The following is a 26,411-nucleotide window of genomic DNA, read 5'->3' as shown; positions in this document are numbered from 1 at the left end:
ATTAAGGCCACGGTCGCTTCCTTTCCCTTCCTAGACCTTTCCTATCCCATCGTCGCCATAAGACCTATCTGTGTCGGTGCAACGTAAAGCCACTAGAAAAAAAAGTAAAATATGCTACGCTTATACGAGGCTTATTCAATGTAAAACTATACAAGTGTTAAACAACTGTATAATAATTTTTGTTAGTAAAACTGTGTGAGTTTAGTATTGTTTTTATACGAAACTCTGGATAGATAACGTGATCATGTTAAATATTTCCACTCTGACTCTTCCAGGTTATGACATTCTTTTCCCACCCCCCACTGCCCTCTCTGAAAGTATTCGCCATTAGCTGCTGAGAATTTGCATACAACTTAGAAATTTAATGTACTTCATGTCTACCAATTCTCATCTCGATGTCTGAGGGGTCGATTGGGTAGGGTCCATTGTTAGTAACGCCGCACTACTTGGCAGGCACGCCTAGAATTTCGCGGGATTTTCAAATACTCGCTGCTTGATGATTCGAATAATAAAGCAGGACGAAGCAATTGATCGATTTTGAGGTTAATAGAACTTTCCGGGTGATTGATTGCCGAATAAAACCATTTCTACTGTAATAGCTTTGTTCACTTCCCAACATTAATGATCACCATTGGAAACGATGATAGTACGTCTCGTATCAGCTAATGTGTAACACTTACAGGTCTGCGAAACTAATTTCCTGAGAGCTTTAAGGATTTCCAATATTTAACACCTTCGTTTTCTTTGTACTCTGTTCTCTTTACAGTTAATATTGAAAGCATTAAAGATGACATGTAACTTTAAGTTATTGATTTCCTATATGATTCAGTCCTTCAGGAAGCATTTAAAAGTGTGTCGCTAGTAGACTTTTTCTCAAAATACGTATGTGAAAAGTATTCCACTATGTAAACGGATACTGCTCTGATACTTTTAATATTCGATAGCTTATACATTTTTGAAGAGTTTCTTTCCCTCTTTCCTAATGAAGAGGTATGAACATTTACAAATTATTATAAGACGTGTATCAAGTCAAAACATTTCACCAGATCTTGAACACCTGATAGGCGAGGAGCTATGCCAGATTTCCGATACAAGATTTTTTTTAAAAATATCCTACACTTTTTAAATTGTTTACTCGCATAGTGGATGCCTGTTCTTGCAATTTATGTATTATTTATGAGCCATATTCATTTACATAAGATTCTAATACAGTAACATTTATGTTATATCAATTTCAATAAAATATATAGTAATTATAAATAGTAATTATATTATAAAATATATAATAATTTGTAAATGTTCATACCTCTTCATTAGGAAAGAGGGAAAGAAACTCTTCAAAAATGTATAAGCTATCGAATATTAAAAGTATCAGAGCAGTATCAGTTTAGATAGTGGAATACTTTTCACATACGTATTTTGAGAAAAAGTCTACTAGCGACACACTTTTAAATGCTTCCTGAAGGACTGAATCATATAGGAAATCAATAACTTAAAGTTACAAGTCATCTTTAATGCTTTCAATATTAACTGTAAAGAGAACAGAGAATATATAGACCTAGAACCTTAGGTTGAAAGTCGGTTTCGATAATCAGTTGTGTATTGTCGGCTCCATAACCTATCATTCAGTCATAGAACATCTATGACTCATAAATATTGAAAGTAGAACCGGGGGTAGCATTTGTTTAATCGTTTTCTTTGCAGTCTAGTTTTGCCAGTTTTGTATGCGATTTTCTATGCGATTCTTTGTGCTAGATTAATACTCGTTACGGAGTTGCTTCAAGCACTTTGTTTGTAGTATTTTATATGTGTTTCGTGAGTAGCCTAGAATTTCTGTGGAGTTAACACGACTTGAGGTATGCAAATGGCTGGGTATGTGCATGTTGTTTTATGCCAAGTTTGGTTACTTTGCAACTGGAGGGTTCTCACAATGCAGAAATATAATCGACGCCTCATGTAGCAGAAAATCTAATTGTGTGCCTGCTAGGTTAGTGCTCATACATGTAGGAACCAGTAGTTTTTAGGATGATGTAAAATCGGATTTTGACGTTACCTTTGTGCTATCTCAGTACCATTTATATAATTAAGCAAATATATTTTAAAAACCAACCGACTAAGCTCAAAGTAAAAGTTCAACGGTAAAAAAGTAAAAAAGTAAAAAAAAAAAAAAAAAATTGTAGTAGATGCCTGTCTGAGCTCATGTTCTTCAGAATATCTGAATTCGCAGCGGTCTGCGGATACTGTACTCGCGAATTAGGTACGGTAATAATTGGACAATTTGTCAACGCTAATTGAATAAGATATTCCAATATTTTGCATTTTCTCGCCGGAGAGCTGCTTCTTTTTTAAAACTGACTTTTGATTTAATTCATTTGTTAATCTGTTGATATTTAACTTGCCTAAATTCATTGTGCACGACAACATTCCTCATACTTTTAAATGAATCACAGGATAGTGAATTACAGATGAAACGCCATACACTGGCGCATGCTATATTTTATAATCTACAATTACTAGTAGAGCGATTTGTCGGATGCGACGAACTGGGTTAACCCAGAATAAATTATATATACGCGAGAGCTACGAGTTATAAAAACACACGGTTTATTTAATGACACCATGATATTTTGTAATAGAGTCATTCTGCTCGTTATATACATGATTTAAATAAATGGTGGTCCGAATGTTATTTCCCGACTCACCCTGCTGGCCTTCGCCGGTGTCACTGCTCTTTAATTTATACGAACCCCTATTCCGCTTGAGTCACGGAAATATAGAGGTGACGTAATACCGGAATAGCTCCGCCTTGCTAGCAACAAAAAGAATGTGAACTCTACAAAGTCCATTCTAAGAGGTGGAATAAACACAGCTTCGCCAATATCCAGTATTCGGGTGATAGTGGGTTCAAACCCCACTGTCGGCAGCCCTGAAGATGGTTTTCCTTGGTTTCCCATTTTCACACCAGGTAACTGCTGGGGCTGTACCTTAATTAAGCTCACGGCCATTTTTTTCCCCACTCCTAGCCCTTTCCTGTTCCATCGTCGCCATAAGACCTATCTGTCGGTGCGACGTAAAGCAACTTGAAAAAAAAAAAAAAAAAAAAAAAAAGAACAGCTTCGGCTGCATTCTCCTGATGCAGTTCATTTCAAACAGGGTACTAAATTTTCCCATTACAGTGAATTACTGTTTGTGTGAACAGCCATTTTCAGGAGGCGCCGGTCATTTTGTAAGTAAGGTATTGTTAATTTCTGCGAACGTGATAGATAAGACTGTAAATGCCGTAATGAGAGCGCAATATTTTAAAAGTTTCCGGTCGTTGATTGTGTGCGAGGTAATCTCGAGGACCCCCGAACGGATTTTAATGTAATTTTCGCCGTTGTATAGAGCATTTATCGAGAAAGGTTAAGGCGAATGAAACATTAATCTACGACAAAAGGAAGCCGAGCTGTGGCGATTTTAACTCCGGAAGTTAAAGAAAAACTGGCATACGAGCGATTTCTTGGTTTACGCTGCCCAAATATTCAACGATAAGCCCCAGGTATTTGAAGAATAATAGAGCATCACAAGCTCTACAAACAAACAAAACTGCTCTGGGCGGTATATACCTGTCTGTAAAAGTTAGTCCTCAATAAGCATTTTATGTTATAATTAGAAACCTTATTTTGAGGTTGATTATGTAATTCTTATCAAAATAATTCATTCACTTCCATTGTTTTACTGATGTAAAAATACCCTTTATTATTAAAGTATATAATTTCCATGAATAGTTTGTGTTACCATCGCTAGCGCGTAATCTACTACGCTCCGCAGCCATTGTATCTGATATTAACATTTTATATGTTCATAATTATGATTCACCTACAGTGTACAGTACATAGCGCGACTGTTACCGTGCCAGTCACATAGCTGCCACAGCTGCCGTCTGTGTGTCCCGAACAGTTGTTGCTGCGCAGCTAGATTCATAGTTGTTGCTGCGCAGCTAGATTCATAAGAATTTTGTAAGGAATAATAATATTTTTAACATCAGATCACATAGGTATACGCACATACATTATATAATTTTTAATCATTCCAATCACTGGTTACATTAATTCTCATGAGGAAAAGACTATATGATATGTACCCATAGCTGAAAGTTAAAACTGATGATCTAATATTGCTTTGGATACATTCTTATACTTGTGTAAATGCACGCGTTCCTTGAAGCGTTAAAACAGTGCACTTTGCCCGAGGATCTCGTATTTAACGACGACAGAGAAAGTAGCATAAAAATTACAGCTCTCTTTAAACAGACAACGACTTTAAGAAAACACTGAAAAGGTTTGAAAATAAAGAATGTCTCGGAAGACGCCCTGCAGCCATCCGTTTCCGATCAGCACTAAAATAAGATTGAAAAAATAAAGGATATACGAGCAAATTCTCTAATTAGTACTTTTACCAATTAACTGAATAAATATCCTTTTCTTTGTTTTTTCAAACGATGAAACTTTCGCCTGGCAAGCAGATTACGACTTGTATGTATATTTCGCCGGTTCCGTGAAATAGGGTCTTACCCGGGTGCGATTGCAGGCCACGTCAGAGATTTGTACCTGTATCTGAGGCCTGGCTCGAGGTCCACTCAGCCTACTTGATTACATTTGAGACGATATCTGATTGTGAGGTAACTGCTCTGATCTACAAAGCCAAAAATAAAGGCTGAGAGGATTCGTGACGCGGATCTCGTAATCTGCAGACCTTCGGGCTGAGCAGCGGTCGCGTGGTAGACCAAGGCTCATCGTGGCTGTAGCACGATGGGTTGCCTGTCCTCAACTCGTAGAGATACTTGAAGGGGCGGGAGCTTATTTTTATTTACTACTAGCAAATGTACCCTTGCTTCGCTACGGTACTCTATATTGTATACGGATTTTTCCGTAAATTACTGTAAAGGCAGTGAGTAAGATTATACTAAATTGCTTCTACAAACGGACTTCACCATGCGACGCCTCGTTCAATGGTCTACATGGTTGGTCCTATGACATTTTCTCGTATCTCCTATATTTATGGGTTAGAATCAGTCATTGAATGGGGTGAAGGTTGGTACAGTTTTCACATACTGTTTTATATTTTTGATACCCATGTGATACTGGAATCATAACATTTGGCGAACAGCCACTGGTCATGTCAATTTGCGTGCCCAGTGTCATGATTGCATCTTTCCTATAAGTATGCCAAACGATAACTTATACGTGTAAAAAGTACAAAATTAACTTGAAATGGAGAACTACAGCTCCATTTAACGTACAAGGGACAGATATACGACAAAAAGTCATAGGAACCCCCCCACCAAAATGAAAGGCGATTGTGCTTTCTGTTTTACGATGTGACTTACCGTTTAGCCATCAATTATCCCGAAACTAAGGTCTGCACCGTCGTTAAAATTGCATCCATATTCCGATATCTTCCGGGCCCAAAAGTTATTTGCATAGCTTAGAATAGTTCCTCAAAGAAAAGAGTGTCCAGTCTTCGGGAGTAGTATTCGCATATGTACGGAGTAAGAAAACAGCACAGTTAAGAAAATAGGTTAATAACTGAGGACAGCCGGATAGGTCAATAATATGTAAATACCAAGTGAATGTATTGGAAAATCAATTACCGCTCAATAAATCGTGCTGATATAAGTTAAGAATATAAGAAAGCGGTAACAGAGGAGAAATTTAGGCACAGGAATTCTTAGGTAAACAGATAAGATGATGACTAATGGTGTTATTACTTAAGCTATTCGAGGACGGTTATAACCTCCAACGATATTCCACCAATATCGCGCAGAATGGCCGATTGACGTTTTCTTGCTTTCTACCCAAGGAACAACCACGAATGTACAGGAATGATGACAAAAATGGCAATACGTTACTTCCCTGCTGGCAAGCCGAGACGTTGCCATGGTAACCTGTAGGTTCATTGTCGGTCTGTGTCACTCAATGCCGCAGAAAATAGTAATTGTCTTCGTCACTTGAATAGTAAGGTAAATTATGAACAACAAAAGTTGTTTATAATGAAGAGACGTTTTACATAGAGTCCGCGGCGTTTACAGAAAGACAATAGTATAAGAGAAAATGGAGGAAAACCGTTCGGGTTTTCCTATAAACACCCAGTCTTTTCCAATATTTTAAAATGATATGCATATCAAAATCTTCCCCGGGATGTGTATACACTAAATATGACGTTTGGTGTTTCGCCGTGATGGTTGAACAAACAAACAGACACAAAAAATAAAAACCACCGATTCGGTAATGATTTGACCTAAAACGGATAAATATCTGAAAGATTGGCAAAGCAAACGAAATTACAGACAGCGGACCCCTTACAACTTTATTTATACAGATTAAGTGGAATTTCAGTATAGTAGGAGTATTCACTAGCTTATGTTTAGTCTCTTCATCGTTCAGTTTCCATTTCATTTCCAAGTGACTGTGTAGTAAAGATCTGCAAGAAATTTTATCCTACAGGCCTTTGTATTTTCTGCATTTAAAAAAAAACTTTTGTCACTAAACTACGGTAACTTGAGCATTCATTGATAGTAAAAATACTCGAAATAATGACCACTGACATTTCATCATATTCACAAACACTTCCATCAATTCTGCACTCGTTTTATATGAAAGTTTACCGCAACTGTTGACAGGTCCAGTCTTTGACTACAGTGAAATTCTTTGTCCATAAAGACTTGCTGTCCACTGATTAGAATGGTTTGTTATTTTAAGTTCCAGTACACCTTTCCCAGTCATAGTTCCGCTTCATTACAAATATATGTTTACATACTACAGAACCGTAGACGCAACAGAGAGACTTATCAACATATTTATAGATAATAATAATAATACTAATAATAATAATAACGGTAAGGGAAGGAAGTTACTGAGAGAAGTCTTGGTTACCGAGTGAGTTGGCTATGTGGTTAGGGTCGCGTAGGTGTGAGCTTACATTCGGAAGATGGTGGGTTCGAATCCCATCGTCGGCTGCTCTGAAGATGGTTTTTCCGTGGTTTCTTATTTTCATACCAGGCAATGCTTAATTAAGGCCATGACCGCTACCTTCCCAATCCTAGCCCTTTTTCATCCCTACGTCTCCGAAAACCGTCGATGTGTTAGTGTGACGTTAAACAACTAGTATAAAAGAAAAAGTCTTTGACACAACCATGAGTAATATTCATTCTTGGAAAAGATAAAGGACACCATTAAAAAAAAACAAGGATCGCTTTCTCTGGCCGCCTAACTCGATTGAGTTCAGATAGACTGTACGACGGTACACCAAGTTGGAAAAGGACTTGCAATAAGTGGGGAACACACGTGACGACGTCCGGAAATGTGATCCTCTTCGAAAAATAATTGCCGTACACCCTGGTTTCCAGGAAAAGCCCAAATTTAAAGCAGGAAGAGAGAAAGAAAGCTCATCGAAAACGAATGGGCGAATACGGGGTAAAGAAAACAGTTGAAATGACGCGCTCAGTAACCAGCCGAATCGAAAAAGAAAAGCCAAGTACTTCACAGCCATTAAGTTGCTGTACATTTCATGAGATGTTTTAGTGCCGGAATTTTGGCATGCAAGACATGTTTGAAATTCGAGTAAATCGTCTCATCGCTCTCATTTAAGCTCTGCGCCAGAAATTGTTCCTACAACTTTGAACGAAAGGTAGAAGACAAGAGCCTGACCAACTACTGTACACTACGCAGCTGTTGGACGTTATCGTTCTCCGTTACAGGTCTTGGCCTTTTTGCGCTGTAGCGCTATTATTGCTGGTTAATTCGTCAACACTATTCGAAAAGACTTTTCATGCGTTCCTAAATTGTTTATATGACTGTTATATTAAGTAAAATAATGCATCGTCGCCATAAGACCTATCTGTGTCGGTGCGACGTAAAGCCCCTAGCAAAAAAAAAAAAAAAAAATGCATTTTGAGGTGATGACATAATCTTCGTTGCCTAGTACCGATGGTGTTGGCGTTACTCTGTTGTGAACTTACTTTTGAACGTGCTGTATCTCCTGGATTCTACAAAAGAAAGATTTGAACATTTGAAGACCAACATCATGACTGAAATTAATGTAATAGACGAGGAAATATTACAGCGAAATAGTGATAGTATAATCGAATACAAAATAATAGCTTATTCGATTATTTCATTTTATTCGGTTATACTTCCCATTCGATTATTTTTCGATTATTCATTCGAATGAACGAGGCAATCGAACAGTAAATATTTTCCATCCCATTATTTTATTCGATTGTTCATTCGAAACTCCATTCGATTGAATGAGGCAATCAAATAGTGAACATTTTTCCTTTCGATTAGTTTTCGATTATGCATTCGAAACTCTATTCGATTGAATGAGGCAATCAAATAGTGAACATTTTTCCTTTCGATTAGTTTTCGATTATTCATTCGAAACTCCATTAGATTGAATGAGGCAATCAAATAGTGAACATTTTTCCATCCCATTATTTTTTCGATTGTTCATTCGAAACTCCAGTCGATTGAATGAGGCAATCGGATAGTGAACATTTTTCCTTTCGATTAGTTTTCGATTATTGATTCGGAACTGCATTCGATTGAATAAGGCAATCAGATAGTGAACATCTTTCCTTTCGATTAGTTTTCGATTATTGATTCGGAACTGCATTCGAATGAATGAGGCAATTGAATGGTGAATACTTTCGAAATAATAGAATGAAAAGTGATGTTATTATGACAGTTAATTTATTTTAGTTTCAACATTTGGAGATACATTTTGCAAAACGGCGTGTTTCTATGTTCATAAGAATTCATCTATTCGGTTATTTCAGTGGATTATCCATCTGACACACTTAAACTCAAAAATTGATTCATAACGCATCCGTACATTCTATGCGATACAACTGAATGATGTTTGCAATTCATTCGATTATTTATATAATCGGGTGGAGGTTATTCGAATATTAAAAGTATTCGATTTCCCATCACTACAGCGAACTGCCAGAGGGCGACGGGTACGGCTGTGTCCAGGAACGTGCGGATCATTTCCAACATCTCCTGTGGTGGTAAGCGAGCCTCCCATAGTATCTTCATATTTGGAACGTAGTAGCATCATCCATCTGTTACCAAACCAATGGGGTCGGATTGAAAACCACCCGGTTTGTATAAATCGCCCTGTAGTGTTTGACCTGTTTGCAGTTTAAAATTTTCACCCCATTTGGGCGAGGGAGGTAGAATACATCCACTGTATCTCCAGCCTGCCATAAGATAACTAAAAGCAGTAAACCCAAGGGCTTTCATTGGCGACCATAGGCCCCCCTAGCTGAATCTTGTACTCCTTCCATTTACACGTGTCAGGCTCCTTGCTTTTATCATTCCTATCCTACCTCCCTTGACCAACGTTTGTTCTCTTCTGACCCCCGTGGTATGAGGTTTGTGAGACGTAGGGAGTCTTTCCTCTTCATGCCATTCGTGTCCCTTCCGTTTCTTTTACCGATACCCTCTTCCAGTTGTAATTCATCATAAGTAATCACCACTACCACCTTACATTTTCTTCTCTGATTAGTGTTAAGAGGGAATGATTAATTCGGCGTATGTTACTTTAAAGCAATGATTTCCACCCTCTACTAAATGCTGTTCATTTTCACATCACACACACACTAGTCATTAAAAAAGCTGGCATTGTTTATGCCTTCAACATGACATCACAGCGGCGTGTGAATAAACGATATGTCTTTTTAATGTTCGGTTTCTATGCACGTCTTGTTCTCATGACGTCACGTCTATGGCTCTGCTCGTTGTGTAGGTAGCCTTGTGGTGCGGTGTGCTTAATACCAGGCGCAGCGTGCTAAACCGTGAGCGAGCGGGCGCAAGATATTCCTTCCTCCAGGGGATTTAACAGCGACGGAGACGGAGAGAGTCTTATGGTATCCATTTCAAAGACTCTGTTGCCTCTTCTTCCTTTCTTGACTGAAGTATCTGCGGAAATAGTTGGATTCACGTTTTATCCTGCACTTAAAGTGCTGTTCTCGCCATTCGTATTGTCGCTATATCCATTTCAAAGTACCCGTATCTTTCTTTGCTTTTAACCCTACTTCTGTTTTATTCGTCCCCGGTGTTTCTCTTAAACATTCTTCGAGTTAAAGTGCAGTGAATGTCATTGTTGAGATATTGGCTGATGAACAAATTATCATGGTTTACATGGATTTTGTAGTGTTTTGTGTGTTATATTATAGTTCGACACTGAAAGTTGAGATATTGGCTGATGAACAAATTATCATGGTTTACATGGATTTTGTAGTGTTTTGTGTGTTATATTATAGTTCGTACTGAAACAGAATGACTTCATTCTAGCAAATAACAGGCCTTTATGACATTTGAATATTAGAGTTCTAATTATTTTTCTAGAAACAATAGATGTTGTGTGCCTTAATTACTGGGATAAAATCCTTACTCGGCTTCTTTCCAACACGAGATATTAAAACTAGATCATGCATTGAAGTTAGTGCTCTGCGAAATCATAGATATGCCTTTAATAGCGAGGTTTACTGAATTATTGAAATTCTTATATTTTCTGAATTTAACGCTTACAAAATTATCTATAAATAAGGTAGATCTCTTTATTTGGTTTTCGTGCAAAACAATATGCCGATCTCACTGGTGCAGTTGGTCATTTCTTGTCCTTCTGTTCAAAAGATAGCAGGATAGCTTCCAGATGACGTCGGTTACATTGTTTACATTGTAAACCATGATAATTTGTTCATCAGCCAATATCTCAACAATGACATTCACTGCACTTTAACTCGAAGAATGTCTAAGTATCTCAAACTATTGAGAATCGTTAATACAAGTGACGAAATGGCATTCAGAAGCAAAACAAAAATATTTCTAAAGTTAGGTTCCTAGAAGGTAACTATAAATTAATTTCACTGATTGCGAATATCATGAAAGTATTCAAACTTATTGGTCCTTTTCAATGGTGAAATTACGAGCGTTTCGCCTCCAAGACGCTGGAGGCTAGCGCGCCGTTACGACACTACTACAAGCCTCTTTTGAAGCACATGCAGTGATAATGCACCAGGGTGGATATGTTCCTCCACTTGCTAAAACTGCCCGCCTTTATTATTAAAATTATTGTGTTTTACTTCGTGAACAGTGTTCTTGGCATTTCATTTAATAATCATGAGGACTCTACGATGATACCAAGGCAATTCAGTTAATAGGAGAAAATTGCCTGAATGTTAAATATAATTGGATGTAATCGTAGTTAGGTATTGCATTATGAAAACACACCTGTTCTATTGGACATGCTCTGACAGCGTGCAGCTAATAAGTTGGAAGATAAAAAAGGTGATTCACAGAAGAATGGTCCAGTGGACAGTGGATAGAAATCTTTCACGATTGCCGAACTAGTGCTGTATCAAATACTTCATTCCCAAGGTCATAAAATGTAACTAGGCTATACTAACAATGATCAGTTTCCCTCAACACTTTATATAGCAAAGAACAGTTTAGAAGAACATGGTTCTGTAATTATATGATACTTCCAGGTTGAACTCCAGCGTTTAGATGCCACTTAGAACTGTTCTTATTAAAGCACAGTTTTTTATATTTTTAATCCATCTTCCGAATGGTAAGGTAATTAATATGTTTGATGCTAGTTTACTAAAGAATGTGGTCCGAGAGAGATGGGATCAAATCTCTCGACTCTGAAGTGTTGCTCTACGGGAACTTGAACGTACAAGTTTAAAGTGTTGCGTTTAGATTGGATGCAATGTATGTCGTCGAAGTCGGGGTAATATCCCGAGATAAGGTCGTGAACGACCTCTGTAAATACTTAGTGTACCTCCGTTTCTTTCAACGGCCACGCTGGATGTTATCGAATTCCAATATTGAAGTAAACAGCTGCCATTGCCACGAGTGGCTGTTACACATGGTGCTTCTTGCTTGATTATTATCGTATATTGTTTGTTAGAATGGTCTACAGAAGTCCCTGATTTCTGTTTACAATAATTCATTTTTATAAGTATTTTCTTCAATGGCGTATGTGAATTAAATATCGTAACTGGATAAGTACTTCTTCTCCTGAAGTTAAAATTTAAGGGCACTTTTTCATATTGGCACGTTCCACAAAACGGCAAAATATAAAACATCACCATCGAACATTATTACTTTTTTTTGTGGTAAAACTTCAGACCTTGTTACGCAAGTTTGTATCATAGTAATCATGGCTGACGGTGGGCGAATGGACACTGCCATTGGTTGAAGGCTAGTCCAGTGAAATGTCGTTCCCATAATTCAATACAGACAGAAGTTATGACCAACTTACGCGATGAAAAGACCTAAGAGTGAGGGAATGTTAATGAATAATCATATGAAACAAATAAGAGAAAGAATATCTGGCTATGTTGAACTATGGTAGTGACATTTCATAGGGCAAATCTTCAGGCGATGATGCAGAGTCCATTCGTGCCAACGCCAGCCACGATTACATAACAACGTGATGAAATAGTTGAGACGTTTCGATGCAGTAATTACGATTCTAAACACTTGAAACCATAGATAGCGCTAGTTATGCTTAAATATGAATACGAAATAGAGGCTTAAATCCGTGCGACTTGTGATTGAATATAAAAAAGAAATAGAGGCCTAATTATTAGTAGTACGTAGCGTTCCCGACACCGGAAGAAAAAATCACAAGGAAATGTAACGTGAATGATAAACAATGTATAATAGAGAAGAAGAATGTATGTAAATGGAACCAACCTTAATGTAGTGGAGGTTAGGCGACGACACGAATAAACAACACGATTGAACTTCTCATTCACTAATAATTTGACGTGACGGCCACACCATTCACATACTCTGCTATTTGAAATCAAATTGTGACGTACATAGAATTGAAGTAAATCATTGAAGTTGTTCTTGTAATTCGCTGAAAAACTTGTTACATTAATAACACATCCATCGTACGATGCCATGTCAATATAATTAGATATGTTTTCTGTATCAACAATGGCCAGATGCACTGGATGCGCTATGTACGAAGAAAGAAGTAGGCTTTGCTTCTATCAATCCTATCATTTCGTGACCAGTAAGCGACATAGAATGCCGTGGTGTATTAATGTGAAGAGAAAAGTCATTGTGGTCCAGGGCTTAGTCGTGCGAGTCGTCTGCGAGAAAAATAAACATAGTCCAGGGCTAACCTAACCTAATCGGGAGTCGTCTGCGAGAAAAATAAATAACCTAACCTAACCTAACCTAACCTGCGATAAAATTAAACATAGTCCTAACCTAACCTAACCTAACCTAACCTATGTAAAAACAAATGTAATTGTGGTCCAGGGCTCAACAAATGTAATTGTGGTCCAGGGCTCAGTACCATTTAGTTCCTAAGTACAGCGGTTGGCAGTATCGGCGAGTCGTGCAAGTCGTCTGCGAGAAAAATAAACATAGGACAGTCATACCGCGCGTAGATATTGCCGATGCAAGCGGTAACCATGGTACTAATGTTGCGTGACATAGACTGAAGTTCTAATCTTTTTGTTTACACATGCCCATTCACCAACCAAACTTACAGTGTTTAATTCACCAATAATAATTATAGAACCTATTTTAAAGCTTATCCCTTAATCCCTGTTAAATTTTAATACGCCCATCAGTCTTTGTGGCCAAACGCTTTAAGGTTTCCACGAAAAGACTGACAAGCTCTATCGTTTTAAGGCTAGAGGTTTCAATCGCGATTTTGATAATCTAAACTAAATACAGTTTCTCTCACCACAAAGTTTCAGAAAGTTGCTCTGGGGAAATTGCCTGAGTTTGAATTCCTGTAACTTCAAGTGTGACTTTTACTAGGTTCAAGTCATAGCGGTAGCAAGGTCTTCAGGTCGTAAACCTTGGCCAGAACCCAAGCCGAATCTGCGAGCTGCGCCGACCACTTATACAGTTTGTCCCACTCCCAGCAGGGCCGGGAGACAACATCCGAGCGGTATATTCATAACCTCCCGCGTTTTCTATTCTGTTACCGACTTTATTACCTTTATTGCTTGTTTATGCGCCCAAAAGCCTTTATCATGAATAGTAACCTTTTTTACAGGCGGCGTTGAAGGTGTTGTCCTTCAGCATTCAAACATTCCAGGCATCTTCTAATTAAATTGCTATTCACACGCGTAAGTCTCTGTTGCGTAAGTGTCCTAATTACTGTTATATTGTTTGTAAGTTCACCTATGATGCGAGGATTATTTCTGTAAACATTATGTTTTAGGGTTCCCCATAAATAAAAGTCGCACACAGTAAGCTCAGAGGAGAGAGGGGCCACAACCCTTTCGATATTATCCTATCATCACAAACCGCCTCTACGTCTTGCAGAGAATCATGTGCAGTATGAGCTATGGCAGAATCCTGTTGGAAATAGCCTTATCTTATCTCATTATCTGTCAACATTTGAAAACGTGCTGCGAGAATATTTGTGCGGCATCTCGAAATTTATGGTATCGTTGAAAATTATAGAGCATAATTTGGCTTCAGAAGAAATGTAGGAACACGTGAAGCTATTCTGACTTTACGTCTGATCTTAGAGGATCGAATCAAGGACAAGCCCACGTACATGGCATTCGTAGATCTAGAAAAGGCATTCGATAATGTTGATTGGACCAAGCTATTTATGATTCTGAAGATGATAGGGATCAGATACCGAGAACGAAGAATTATCTACAATCTGTATAAAAATCAGTCTGCAATTATAAGAATCGAGGGCTTTGAAAAAGAAGCAGCAATGCAGAAAGGAGTGAGGCAAGGCTGCAGTTTGTCCCCTCTCCTTTTTAGTGTTTACATAGAACAGGCAGTAAAGGAAATCAAAGAGAAATTTGGAAAGGGAATCACAGTCCAAGGAGAAGAAATCAAAACCTTGAGATTTGCCGATGATATTGTTATTTTATCTGAGACTGCAGAAGATCTCGAGAAGTTGCTGAATGGTATGGATGAAGTCTTGGGTAAGGAGTACAAGATGAAAATAAATAAGTCCAAAACAAAAGTAATGGAGTGCAGTCGAACGAAGGCAGGTGATGCAGGATATATTAGATTAGGAAATGAAGTCTTAAAGGAAGTAGATGAATATTGTTACTTGGGTAGTAAAATAACTAACGATGGCAGAAGTAAGGAGGACATAAAATGCAGACTAGCACAAGCAAGGAAGAGCTTTCTTAAGAAAAGAAATTTGCTCACTTCAAACATTGATATCGGAATTAGAAAGATGTTTTTGAAGACATTCGTGTGGAGCGTGGCATTGTATGGAAGTGAAACATGGACGATAACTGGCTCAGAAAGAAAGAGAATAGAAGCTTTTGAAATGTGGTGTTACAGAAGAATGCTGAAGGTGAGATGGATAGATCGAATCACGAATGAAGAGATACTGAATCGAATTGGTGAGAGGAGATCAATTTGGCTAAATTTGACGAGAAGAAGAGATAGAATGATAGGACACATCTTAAGACACCCAGGACTTGTTCAGTTGATTTTTGAAGGAAGTGTAGGGGGTAAGAACGGTAGGGGTAGACCAAGGTATGAATATGACAAGCAGATTAGAGCAGATGTAGGATGCAGTAGTTACGTAGAAATGAAAAGGTTAGCACAGGATAGGGTGGCATGGAGAGCTGCATCAAACCAGTCTATGGACTGATGACTCAAACAACAACACAATAACCGTTCTACAGTTACAAGACACCATACACCAATTTTCTAATCATTTAAGGGATTTATCGCGGATTTTCATTACTCCAGTACCTATTGTATTTTTTTAAGAAACACGACCACTCAAATGAAACCGTGCCTCGTCTGAGAAAATTATTAAATTAACAATGCTGTCAGCAATATTTTGAAACCTCCAATTACAGAAACTTAGTCTGGCTTCATCGTCATAGGGTCGTAATTGGTAGACGATAGTCACTCTGTAAAGTTCTAGTTTCAATATTTTAGTAGCCCTATGTACTGAGAATTTTGAGATACCGACTTGTTGTGCAACACGTTGTACAGATTTAGTGAGAGATGATACGAATGATGTTTTATTGTCGTCGAATTTTTCTTCCGATAGAACCCTTCGTTTCGGTTTAGGAATTACAGCATTAAGTGATCCCGTTGTTCTTAATGTATTCACGAAACGCTGTTTCTCTACCGGGAACTGGAACACTGGGAAATCGCTCCTGAAATTGCCTACACGCCTCTCTGCATGAGTCGGTTGTTGCATGTGTGTGATAAATGAAAACTCTTTGTTCAAGCTTGAATTTCACTGGCATTTCAACGGTGTAATAATGTAATGAATCTAATTAATTCTACTGTAATTCAGCCACGCTTGAAACAAACGTATCTTTTCGCGTCTTCCCACGGCACACAAACCCGAGTAACTGACCGCCTCGTTGCTATGCAGTGAGTTATGAGGTTATGAATGCACCGCTCGGACCGTGCATGTGCATGTCGGCTGCTGGGCTCGCTGGTAGTGGGACACACTGCAATACATGATGGGACTGCCCATGAAAGAAAAAAAAAAAAAAAGAATATTCCAGGCAAATGGTAGAATGAGGTTTTATTTGTTATTGTTTTATATTTTACAATTTGCTTTACGTCGTACTGACATAGAGAGGTCAGGGCGTGTAAATTATCAAGTGTAACTTCCACAAGGCCCCGTTGTACAGAGTGTAGTTCCATATTTCAACACCATGCGCCGCACGCATCGTTTGGTCTGAACGATTAGCGGTTGAGCGTAGTGTTGTGTAGGCGCGACACACTCTGTTACAGGGTGAAACATTGTTAACGTGTGAATTGAGTGATGTTATTAAATCTAATCATCGTCGTGAACATACCAGGCTGTTTTGTGCCAGGTTGTAAAACTGGGTGTAGTAAATGGGATGGTAGGCACTTGTTTAGACCTAAGCAAAATTGTTTGAGTGAATGGAACAGAAAAATTCCAAAGGAGTGACAGGCTGTTCACTTTGAACGATGTGTGTGTGATATACATTTTAGCGTCGGCATTCTGATCAAAGTGGATACCGTGTAAATTTTTCGACCAACGAGACTCGAACCAGCTAACCACGGTATAGACCATATATACCTTGCGCCTTAACGATCATGGCCACCATGCCGACTTTGTTGTACTCGAATCATGGACAATTATTTACCAGACAAGTATAAACTTGTAATTCGCACCATGACCGAAAACAAAAGCATTGTAAAAAATTAAGTGGAGTGCGTTATGAGCCAGAATTTATTTTGGAAAGTTTGCTCTTCTTCATAAAATCCAGACAAGGATTGTCATCACATTCATTATTTACAAATTATCTTGTGGACTAAAGTGTAACTATGGTGTAAATCCTCATGCTTTGGCAGCTATCTGTAGAGTTATGGAGGGAAGGGATTAAAATCACAGTAACTGTTTACTTATATATCAGATATAACTCTGCCATGTTCTGTTTTGATGGATTTCTAAGCATGGGTGAATTCACAAAACCTGAAGATAAGTGTTCATGGAGACCACGCCCTCGCGTTTTTCGTTCCTCCTCTTATGAAAAACTTGGTGCGACCTAATGAAATTTTTCTGAGCAAGAATGCAACTGACGGCTGTAAAGAGTATTTCACTGCTTTATAAAGAGCATTCAATAATAATCGCATTAATGTGTTTTAAATTATGTACGGAAGCTCCAGCTGTTTCATGTTACGATATGCGGTATTGCAGTCGCGTTAAGACCAACTAACACAAGCTCCGCCTTGCGGCGTGAACGTTGAACTGCATGCGAGTTCCACCTCTTAATAAGCTAACTTCACTCGCCCTGGAGAGGTCTTATGGTGAGAATGGAATAGGAACGGGCTAGGAGTGGGACGAAAGCGACCGTTGCCTTAAGTAAGGTACAGCCTCAGCCTTTACCTGGTGTGAACATGGAAAATCACGGTAAACCATCTTCAGGGCTGCCAACAGCGATGTTCGAACCCACTATCTATCTCCCGAATGCAAGCTGACAGCTACATGACTCATACCGCCCAGCCATTCGCAGGATGAAATGTATTTCAACTTGTGACATCGCCTTTCAGTTCATGATATTCTAGACCCATGTAATTCCACTTAATGCCGGGCTCCTTGACTGAATGGTCAACGTGCCGGCCTTCCGGTCAGAAGACCCCGGATTCGATTCCCGGCCAGCCCGGAATGTAACTGCATATGGTTAATTCTTTTGGCTCGGCGCTTGTGTTTTTGAGTTCGTCTTAATACACGTCTCTTCATTTACAACGCATTTGTCAAATAGCGTGGGTAATCAGACGATTTTATCATAGACAAGAGGAAGGTGGCTGTTGATCAAAATTCAACACCACCACCAATAATATCCGCTAAAAAACAAAATAATGGGCAAATAGTTAGACCAAAGAAAGTCCAGTGTGTGTACATAAAATGAAGTTTTAACAAATAAGGTTATAGACATGATATGGGGGTTTGGGCTTATGCTATGTCAAGAAAACAAGGTGAAACTTTACGCGTCGCAGAGAACTTTGCTCCGCGTCTTCAGAAAAAAGTCTCGACTGTCCACGAAGAAGTCTTCTACAGTATTGAGGGTTTGAATTTAAAGATATTTTACCGTTGGAGAATTGTAGTGAGTGGTACGTCCGTTCCTCACCAGATGGCTCGCTGTAAGCAGGCACAGCGCTCCAAGCGGGAGCTGACCACAACATTAGCTCCAATATGAGATGTTACTGTAATGTAATTCTTTCATACGTGTTCGGCTGCGTATATGGACGATTGTTGATAAATCCTGCTCATTTGGACTGTACACGAGTGTGTAGAAAAGTTGTTGCTCAAGGATATAACGTCAACAACGGGTACGAACACCAGTAAGTGACATGGCCAACCATCGGTCCGACGACGAAGCTAAAATGATGAAAGCGACGTAAAACAAATAGCGGGGAAAAAAAAAAAGATGAAAGAACGAATTTCATGTCCAATTTAGGTTCCAGTTCCTGTCTGTCAGTAGCTCACGGGGTTTGATTCAACATTTTCACTTCTTTATGGAGTTTAATCTAGACCGTAGAAGAAAACGGTTGTTTTCTTATTTTATCTTTTTGGGCCATGAAAAGTAGATCAGTCTATAATGAAGATGTATATGTATGATGTACGATGGACGATCAAAATAACAAAAGTGAAGGGCTGAGTTAACAATCGATATTATAGAGTAGCACATCCGAATTCGAAACCGTTTGGAATTATGGGGCGAGCTTCATTGTTGGGAATGCTATTTACATGGGAAAGGATACGAAAATGTACATACAGTTTGATTAAAGCGGAAAAATGCCTATGAAGATATAGTACGAAATAATTATTTGCCTTTATATATTTTAATTTTTGCTAATTCTTTAACGGCAATTGAGTGAATAATATTATCAGTTTCGTCATTTATTTATTTATTTAAATTTTATTTCATTTGAAGTCGCCAAGTGATGATTATAATTACATTCATTTTTTTTTCTATTTTGCTTTACATCGCACCGGCGCAGATAGGTCTTATGGCGACGATGGGATAGGAAAGGCCTAGGAATGAGAAGGAAGCGGCTGTGGCCTTAATTAATGTACAGCCCCAGCATTTGCCTGGTGTAAAAATGGGAAACCGCGGAAAACCATCTTCAGGGCTGCCGACAGTGGGATTCGAACCCACTATCTCCCGGATGCAAGCCCACAGCTGCCCGCTCCTAACCGCACGGCCAACTTGCCCGGTAATTACATTCAGTTATGGTATAACACTTTAATATTTTGATCAGTGTATTTTTTAATGTTAAATTCATGCCCAAACGGGAGACGGTTAAATATTTCATTTACTTTATTTATTCATATTTTATGTTATTTATATTACAATTGTCGCCCAACAATGGGGCAATAGTTCGGGGTATATTACAATTGATGGAACGAGGGGAATTAATAAATGGTAGTTAGTAACAGAATTGTGCCCAAGGCAACCTAGACAATATAAATCCGTTGAAGTCCAGAGCAGTTATGTATGCAGAGTATAGTTACAGCATATGCATTTTCATCTTAGTCTAATTAGTCTCCATGTTTTTGCCAGAAGGGAGGGAAGAAAGGAAATGAACAGTGTTTTGGGTTATTCAGGGGAACTCATAATAGATCCCAGAGAATCACTGGAGAGGTTGAGGGAATGAACATCTTCTAAACGTAAAAGGAAATTTTCTTGGTGGCTTCGCGAACAACCAAGCCAATGGGGAGGAGGAAAAATATGTTTGTGACATTACGCTTGAGGAAGTGGAATGTATGGTGAATAAATTCCATCCCCCGGTGAGTGGGGGTGGTAGAAGAACACCCACGGTATCCCCTGCTTGTCGTAAGAGGCGACTAAACCTGGCCCCAGGGGCTCTGAACTTTGGAGCGTGGCTTGACGAGCACGGGGCGCTTAACTGCGTCCTGGCATTGCTTCCACTTACTTGTACCTCGCTCATCACTTTCATCTATCCTATCCGACCTCCCTTGGTCAACTCTTGCTCTTTTCCGACCCCGACGGCATTACGTATGGAGGCCTAGGGAGTCGTTCATTGTCACGCCCTTCGTGGACCTTGCCTTCCTTCCGTTTTAGAAATGCCGGATCCGTTATATTTTTTCTCTCGGATTATTGTTATATAGAGGATGGTTGCCTAGTTGTACTTCCTCTTAAACAATAATCACCACCACCACGTAAATAAACTCCATTGTCATAAAGCAGCAGGAATAGATTAAATTAGACCTGAAATGGTGAAGTCTAGTGGGAAGGCAGGGATGAAATGGCTTCATAGAGTAGTAAGATTAACATGAAGTGTTGTAAGGTACCTTCAGATTGGACAAAAGCAGTAATTGCACCTATCTATAAGCAAGGGAACGGGAAGGAATGCAACAACTATCGAGGTACTTCATTGATTAGTATACCAGGCAAAGTATTCACTGGCATCGTGGAAGGGAGGGTGCAATCAGTGGTTGAGAGAAAGTAGGATGAAAACCAGTGTGGTTTCAGACCACAGAGGGGCTGTCAGGATCAGATTTTCAGTAATTGAAAAATGCTACGAGAGAAATAGACAGTTGTATTCATGTTTCGTACATCTAGAGAAAGCATATGACAGGGTACCGAGGGAAAAGATGTTCGCCTTACTGGGGGACTATGGAATTAAGGGTAGATTATTAAAATCAATCAAAGGCATTTATGTTGACAGTTGGGCTGCAGTGAGAATTGATGGTAGAATGAGTTCTTTATTCAGGGTACTTACAGGGGTTAGACAAGGCTGTAATCTTTCACCTTTGTTGTTCGTAGTTTACATAGATCATCTGCTGAAAGGTATAAAGTGGCAGGGAGGGATTCAGTTAGGTGGAAATGTATTATAGTAAGCAGTCTGGCCTGCGCTGACGACTTGGTCGTAATGGCAGATTGTGTCGAAAGCCTGCAGTCTAATATCTTACAACTTGAAAATAGCTGTAGTGAGTATGGTACGAAAATTAGCCTTTCGAAATCTAAATTGATGTCAGTAGGTAAGAAATTCAACAGAATTGAATGTCAGATTGGTGATACAAAGCTGGAACAGGAAGATAATTTCAAGTATCTGGGTTGTGTGTTCTCCCAGGATGGTAATATAGTAAGTGAGATTGAATCAAGGTGTAGTAAAGCTTATTCAGTACATAAGCTCGCATTTGCGATCAACAGTGTTCTGCAAGAAGGAAGCCAGATACCGGACCAAACTATCTTTACATCAGTTCTGTTTCCAGGCCAACTTTGCTTTACGGGAGCGAAAGCTGGGTGGACTCAGGATATCTTATTCATAAGTTAGAAGTAACAGACATGAAAGTAGCGAGAATGAGTTCTGGTACAAACAGATGGGAACAATGGCAGGTGGGTGCTCGGAATGAGGAAATAAAGACTAAGTTAGGAATGAACTCGATGGATGAAGCTGTACGCATAAGCCGGCTACGGTGGTGGAGTCATCTGTTTCGAATGGAGGACGATAGGTTACCTAGGAAATCAATGGACTCTGTTAGGGAGGGTAAGAGAAGTAGAGGGAGACCAAGACGACGATGGTTAGATTCAGTTTCTAACGATTTAATTATAGGAGGTATAGTACAAAATGAGGCCACAACACTAGTTGCAAATAGAGGATTGTGGGATGATTAGTAAAGTCACAGAGGATTGCATACTGAACGCTGAAAGGCCTGTCGGTATATAATGATAATGTATGTAATACTAATATTCATTTCAGGAGTCGGATATGGTATGGACTGACTGAGATGACTGCTGTGGTGATCTTATTCGGAGGCTCACGTTTCCTGAGTATCTGATGGACCTCTATAGCATGTTCGCGAAGTTTCATTTGTTTAGGCAATTCTTTCTCTGTTCAAATTCTAAACCGCTTACAAATTAATGTTACACTTAGGTTAATGTTGTTTCCACGTCTTTTTTGTCATTTTCTTTCGCACCAACCTCGTTGATTGAAGTTAAGAGTGCTCCTCAATAGGAGTAAGAACTCCATCTTTCGGAAATCTGATCGCCTCATTACGACGGTAACGGCAGCTATCCTATGCGTAGTTTTCCCCAAGGTTATTCACTCTCAGTCCAAGAAAATACTGTAATACCGCGATAATCCGACACTCATAAGAAATCGATTTTCGCTTGGCGCGTTTGGTAGTACAGTCCGAAGTGTTCGGGAAATATCGGAATTGTTCGGCATTTCGTCAGACACAGTCACTATTGTCTGCCTAACTATGCGAGCATGCTCTCGTCGGTATCAGCCAGTCGCCATCTTGACAGTATTTACGTTTGCATCAGTGCGGTGCGGTTATCTTTTACAGTTATTTAAGACATTCATGGTACTGTATCCAAGTTTAGCTATGTGTACGACTGTCAAATAGATAACATCATAGTGAAAAGTTCATACGTACAGTGAATATATTTTCTAAACCGAACACCTCACGGACTGAGCCTTCGCTAGCCTTAAACACTTTTCTCAAATTCGCAGAGAGCAGCCAACAATACGACTTGCTGATGTTATGAATCTCCACATTATTCAAAATATTTTTTATCTAAAAAGAAGATCTCAATCCAAGAAACAATTATACATGCCTACAATTTTTCAGAGGACTCAGAAGAAAATTCAAGCTACCCACAGTAGCAGATACCCAGTCCGATATGCTCCACGCCCTCGACATCATCAGACATCTATCCTAGGCCTATATACAGTGATTCAGATTAAGGTACAGTCCCAGCATTTGCCTGGTGTGAAAATGGGAAACCACGGAAAACCATCTCCAAGGCTGCCGACAGTGGGATTCGAACCCACTATCTCCCGGATGCAAGCTCACAGCCGCGCGCCTCTACGCGCACGGCCAACTCGCCCGGTGTGATTCAGATTGAACTGTACCAAATTCTTGGTATTTAACCATTTTTATATCACTTTTATGAACTTCTTGTTACAGTTTTTTTTTCAAAGCAATGGTTATTGCTTTTTAATTTCATAATAGGTCTACAGAAATTATTTTTATTGCTAAAACGTTGAGTCTTAAACAGATTTTACTGTGCTGCACAGTATTTTAATTCATTTCTGTTTTTCCAGTACAGTACTAGATATATTTTAATTTGTTTAGGCCCACACTGTCATATCTTCTGTTGTGTTTAATAAACAGCTAAATTTTTATTGTATGTGAAAATTGTATATCCCCTTGTTCAAACCAGGTTTTCAAAAATGACCTTCATAATCCGGCATATTTGATAATCCGGCATTTATCAGATCCCTGAGCGTGCCGGATTATCGCGGTCCTATTGTAACAAGATAATACCTCTTTTGAGCCCGAGGTGCTTTCACCCCCCTCTCTCTCTCTCTCTCTCCCTCTCCTCTCTCTCTCTCTCTCTCTCTCTCTCTCTCTCTCTCTCTCTCTCGTGTCACACAAGCACATATGAGAGAAGAAGTTCTGAGTTTCCAAAATAATTTGAGCCCAGACGTGCAGTCCTATATTGGTGCTTCTTATTAATTTACAGAAAAACACAGTCCTGTGGCATAATTTGTGTAGGGAACTGAGAATCGTTTAGTAATGCGAACTTGGATCTTCCTCTGTCGGAATAGTTGTCACATATTAATGTTTCACTGTAAAAATAAAAATATACTGGCCTCTTTGTAAATAGACCTATATTGTTAAACTGAAAGAGTTTTCTCTACTTGTTCTTCAATGTCTTGCAATCGGTATTTCCGTCTGAATATGGACTTTTTAGGGCCAACGAATACAAAATTCCAGTCCCTTAGCCGGAGGAATTAACCGTACACAGTTAAAGTCCCCACCTCGGCCGGGAATCGAACCCGATGTCCTCTTAACCGAAGGCCAGTACACAGCCAACAAGCCGGACAAATATTTTCTCTGCTCTCTTATTAAATTTAATTTCTAGCATAAGAGTTCACACAGGGGGAACAGTTAAGAAATCTGTTCTTAATTTTTTTTTAATGTTCTTTTTCCTAAGACTGTTTACGCTGATATAGCCATTTTGACCATCAAGGGGCCCGTTCAATTTAATCGAATTCATTTAAAGAATACTAATAGAAAATATGAGAATTCTACACAGGGTGTCTTTTCTCTATAGCAAAACGAAGGGAGGTGACTGTGTTGATGACAAAGAGGATAGTAAGCAAAGAAGTGTGGTCCAGTACACTATTTCTGTTTGTTAATTACAGTTTATCAAAGTTAGAAGTTTATCAAAGTTAGAGGAGAGCACGAAACTTGTTGCGTTGCCTGTAACAAGTTAAACTGGTCTACTCAGCATTGACTTTCGCATAAGCTGCCGCCGCCACGCTATAACGTTCTTCTCACCCGCATGAGCGTAGATTCCGTTACACGAGGCGCACTTATCAACAGTCTGCTTGCAAATTGCATTACTCATTATTCACACTTACATTGCGTATGTTGTGAGAATTACTAAAGACGGGCAGTTACTATATGGTACTGATGCAGGTCTGCATGCACAGTTGCTGTCTTGGCAACATACAGTTGTAATACAAAAACGGTGGTGAACTGAACTGTACATCTCGACATTTTTATTACCCTGATCGTCGCCTTGCTTTTTGCCATTGGCCGATGACCTAGATGTTAGGCCCCGTTAAACAGCAAGCATCATCTTTTTGCCATAGCGGAGAAACTTACCCTGCATTACGCATATTCTTTGTTATATTACTATATGAAGGTTATGTTAGTACAGTTCGTCAGACTGTCATTGTAGGGGTGGAGTTTTTTTTTTTTTTTTTACCCGTTTCGGATAGGAGAAAAAGGTCGACGTAGGAATGTTGATAGCACTTACGTCCGTACAGACATTTAGCTGACTGGGTTCATGACATATGCTGACTTGAGAATAGCAAGAAATTGTCAACTAGGATTCAGGTGGCCGATAGATTTGTGTTCTAAGTTGTAGATATTATTGATTGATAATACATTTCATTGGAGACGAACTGAGTAGCTCAGGCGGTAGAGCGTTGTCCTTCTGAGCTCGAGTTGGCGGATTCGATCAACACTCAGTCCGGTGTTATTTGAAGGTACACATATACGCCAACTTCATCTCGGTATATTTACTGGCACGTAAATGAACTACTATGAGACAAATTTTTGGCATCTCACTGACTCTGTAAACCATAGAAGTATTTAGTGGGACTTAAAATCAATAACATTATTTCATAAGCACCATTTTAATATGTATTTTATTTCCTTCTTTTACAGATATCGCTTCTTTTTCCTCCGTTCGTTCGCCCTAATCAGTACTAGGCATTAGGCAAGACACATGTCCGGATCCGAACTTACCCGCCTTGCAGAAGAGACCCGTGCGTTCCCTGCAGCCTGAGCGGCCAAGCCGACTGGACTGTCCTGGTAAGTACCTCCATTCTGTTTCATCAGTTGAAATTGAATGCTGTTCCTTCTGTACTCCTTCATGAATTAACACTGGAAATAAATTTACATGTTTAGAATTCTCACCAATGCATGCTATCTGTTATGGCTGAAATAAACTTTGAATAATATGAATTGATCGGTGATATTCCTTACTTACCCTTCCGTATAACAAAGGCCGCATTATGAGTACTCCAGGGATCATGAATCCATGTGCCGCATTCAGAAATGGTTTTATTCTGGATTTTAATGCAACGAGCAAAACATATTATACATATTAGTGAAGTACTTCGAAGACAGAGATGTTTTGTACACTTAAATAAGGACGAAATAGTCATCATTCGACACTGAATATTGTTGTTCCTGCCTTTCAGAAAGTTGACCCATCTTCCGAAAGTACCCCTAATTCACTTTGGATAGTTGTTCAGGGAAATATAACTCTAGCTGCGGACATGCGATTTTTTTTAAGGAGGTGATTGTATATTTATAAGGATTCGGTTTTTTCCTTGTCGTTA

At 39.1% G+C, this 26,411-nt stretch overlaps 1 protein-coding gene across 1 annotated transcript in view; it reads left to right on the top strand.

The window, feature by feature from the left end:
• Lar (tyrosine-protein phosphatase Lar) overlaps positions 1-26,411 on the top strand; it is a 2,342,166-nt gene that overhangs the window by 341,959 nt on the left and 1,973,796 nt on the right. The window contains exon 4 of the mRNA XM_067136814.2: positions 25,732-25,878. The gene's annotated coding sequence lies outside the window, so the exon portion shown is untranslated. The remainder of the gene's footprint in view (positions 1-25,731; positions 25,879-26,411) is intronic.

Source organism: Anabrus simplex, chromosome 1 (assembly GCF_040414725.1).
Source record: "Anabrus simplex isolate iqAnaSimp1 chromosome 1, ASM4041472v1, whole genome shotgun sequence".
Lineage (NCBI taxonomy): Eukaryota > Metazoa > Arthropoda > Insecta > Orthoptera > Tettigoniidae > Anabrus > Anabrus simplex.
The sequence above is the reverse complement of the archived record's forward strand: the minus strand, read 5'-3'. Positions and strand labels throughout refer to the sequence as shown.